This window comes from Salvelinus sp. IW2-2015, unplaced genomic scaffold (genome assembly GCF_002910315.2).
Source record: "Salvelinus sp. IW2-2015 unplaced genomic scaffold, ASM291031v2 Un_scaffold5855, whole genome shotgun sequence".
In the NCBI taxonomy this organism is placed as follows: domain Eukaryota; kingdom Metazoa; phylum Chordata; class Actinopteri; order Salmoniformes; family Salmonidae; genus Salvelinus; species Salvelinus sp. IW2-2015.
Window position 1 is genome coordinate 1,828 of NW_019947120.1, and position 3,598 is coordinate 5,425.

The following is a 3,598-nucleotide window of genomic DNA, read 5'->3' on the forward strand; positions in this document are numbered from 1 at the left end:
AATATCAGAGACTATAGTTAAATATAGAAGATGTTTAAACTATAGTAGACTATAGTTAAATATCAGGAGAGGTTATATTTGTAGACTATAGTTTAAATATCAGAGAGGGTTGGTACGTAGACGCATAGTAATCTCAGAGATGGTTCTTATACTGTAGACTACAGTTAAAATATCAGAGAGTTTCTACTGTAGTCTATAGTTAAAATATCAGAGAGGTTCTACTGTAGACTATAGTTAAATATCAGAGATGTTATACTGTAGACTATAGTTAAAATATCAGAGATGTTAATGAATAGAAAACATTGCACATGGACAAAAAATACAATGAATAACATTAACATCCTAAATGGCACCCTATTCCCCATTGGCCCTGGTCATAAGTAGTGAACCCTATTCCCCATTGGCCCTGGTCAAAAGTAGTGAACCCTATTCCCCATTGGCCCTGGTCAAAAGTAGTGAACCCTATTCCCCATTGGTCCTGGTCATAAGTAGTGCACCCTATTCCCCATTGGCCCTGGTCAAAAGTAGTGAACCCTATTCCCCATTTGCCCTGGTCAAAAGTAGTGAACCCTATTCCCCATTTGCCCTGGTCAAAAGTAGTGCACCCTATTCCCCATTGGCTCTGGTCAAAAGTAGTGCACCCTATTTCCCATTGGCCCTGGTCAAAAGTAGTGCACCCTATTCCGTTACTAGGATACCTACAACGCTGTTGTCTCTGAGGATGTGTGTGGTAGGCCGTTACTAGGATACCTACAACGCTGCTGTCTCTGAGGATGTGTGTGGTAGGACGTAGGCCGTTACTAGGATACCTACAACGCTGCTGTCTCTGAGGACGTGTGTGGTAGGACGTAGYCCGTTKCTAGGATACCTACAACMCTGCTGTCTCTGAGGARGTGTGTGGTAGGACGTAGACCGTTACTAGGATACCTACAACGCTGCTGTCTCTGAGGATGTGTGTGGTAGGACGTAGGCCGTTACTAGGATACCTACAACGCTGCTCACCTCATTGTGTTTCTCAATGAAACTGAGCAGGCCTGTCAAGAGGTCAAGAGTTCGCCTCTGTACATCGTGTGGGACAATGTCAGGTTCCACCCTGCAGAGGTGGTTCAGGCATAGTTTTCAGGACCACCCCTGATTCGTGACTCTATACCTGCCCCCAGACTCTCCTTCCCCCCACACTATTGGAGAATAGTTTTTCAGCATGGAGGTGGAAGGTGTACGATCGGCGTGTCTCCCTCCTTCTGGCCGTGGATGAGGCATGCGACAACATCAATGCAGACTAATGTCAAGCTTGGATTCACCAACAGGTGCATGAACAATGAGGACATTCACTGTGATGTGGATGAGAATGTACAGCCAAATGCTCAAGACAGGCTTGATGCAAATGAATGCCTGCTAAACATGATGTATTTTGTCATTTCATTCATTTAATTTGTTTAATTTACTTTCTTACATTTGATTACAGACAGTACACCTATGTTGCAAATATATCTGAAAAATTAAAATATAAACATTTTGCATGAATGATTGTAGAGGAATGTCTTCATTTATCACACCTTTGATTACACATTGGATAGATAATATGGAAATTATAGATTTTCTGTCAATTTTTTGTTGGATAATGTAAGTGTAATTTACAGTACTGTAGCAAATTACTTTCAGCGATTGTAAGGTCGATTTGAAACCCGTATCTTGCATTGTTATTTGTTGTTTGTTGTTATTTGTTGTTATGTTGTTATTTGTTGTTATGTTGTTGTTCGCTACTTGATTAACCGGTAGTTAAAACGACTAAATAAAACATCTATCAATATGTTGTGTTTTTGGTGATTTAAATCAATGTTGTCATTATATTTCAACAATAAACGTATATTTTTTGAATCAATGGTTGTGTGGTGAGAGATGTTTACAATCCAAATGATGACGGGTTTATAAATGAAAGACTGGCTGTTCTACAAGTTGACCAGGGGCCTGTTGCACAAAAGTAGAATTAAGACATCCGGGATAAATGACTCAGCTGAGCTCAATGAAGCCAAAACATGTGCGTCCAGGCTTAATTGGTTGCACAAAGACCAAGCCAGGATGAGCAGACACGGATTCATTAAGCCAGGTGAAACCAATCCTGGATAGGTGCGCGCTCACGGCTCACTCAAATAGACCCCGCCACAGATCACAGATTAACTGATTTACCATGGCAACTAGAGCCGCGTACTTTTCCCCGTCGGAAGCACAAATCCTCATGGAGGCATACGAGGAGGTAAAAGATATAATTAAGAAGAAAGGCCAACCACCGCCACAGTGATAAAGCAAAGAGAAAAAGCTGGCAAAGTATTGCAGACCGCCTGAATGCGTAAGTAGTGCACAATTACACACTCACCGCTCCGCTGAAACATCACAATTACAATTCAAATATTTAATTCACATCTCCAAAATGCAGTTGTACTGTAATTATGAAACGGTTAAATTTTTAATTGAAATGCACTGCGAATATGAGGTGAATTGTGTAAAGTAACTCCATCACACGTGATAAAGCTATGATACATTTTTTGATATTTTTACTGAAAACAAGACAAAAATACCAAGTAATTTTTTGCAGTGTGACTCCATTAAATGTGTGTGTGTGTGTTGTGTGTGTGTGTGTGTGTGGAAACATGAACGGGCAAAACGGAATAGGCAGCAGGTCAAAATCAAATACAAGAACATTCTGCAGAATGGTATTGTCCCTGACTAATATTTAAACAAGCACAAGCATATATTGTACCCAGAAGGTGCCTGCTCACACATTGTCTGTACTGTTTTAGCAGTGAAAAAGAATACCCACAGACAAGGCACGGGTGGTGGGTCACCAAAGGCTGACCTTACCCCAGCAGAGGACATGGCCTTGGAGCTAAATAAAGGCAGGCCCGTCTTAGAGGGATCCCTGGGGGGAAAGAGCGAGCATAGGTTCCTCCCAAGATGCCACCCGCTTCATTCAAGGTATGTCCTTCCATCTCTACATGGGATACAACCACTTCACATTGAATCAATTTGGACTGTCTGACTTTGGGTTACCTATTGCCTTGCAGTGTCTGGCAGCACTGTGTTCCTGTTAGAGCCACCGACAAGCACCAGACATGCTGATCCAGTGAGTACTCCATCAAAGGCATACTGTAGGCCTGGCATGTCTTGTCTACTAGCTTCAATATGAATCCGATTAAATGTGATAGGTGAAGGCCCCAGTGCAGCAGCACACAGACCATGATGGAGACGATGATGAGGAGGAGACCATCTCTCTGGATTCCAGAAGGCATGAGGTATCATGTTAAGACTGTGAAAGTACTATTTACTCTACAATTGTGAGAGGTCCTCATCAAAATCAAAAAATCTAATTTCTTTTACAGGACCCAGATGCTATACAGTGGGAAAACCAGCCTGGCAACATAGTGCGTATTAATAAAAGGACACCACATCCTGCCAATTCCAGCTGCGCTAATTGTATTGTGTTACAGAGCTCACAAGCTATCAGAAAGTGTATGGAACCACCTCCGGCGCCAAATAGAACTGGCAGACATAGACATTCAGTACAAGAAGAAAAGATGGAAATCTTGCACTGGAGTCCGAA

At 42.0% G+C, this 3,598-nt stretch overlaps 1 long non-coding RNA gene across 1 annotated transcript; it reads left to right on the forward strand.

The window, feature by feature from the left end:
* Positions 1-2,660: 2,660 nt before the first annotated feature.
* On the forward strand, positions 2,661-3,100 carry LOC139026798 (uncharacterized). The gene is made up of 3 exons (XR_011478737.1): positions 2,661-2,711; positions 2,799-2,973; positions 3,063-3,100. It is a non-coding gene; the product is annotated as an uncharacterized lncRNA (long non-coding RNA).
* Positions 3,101-3,598: the final 498 nt, after the last annotated feature.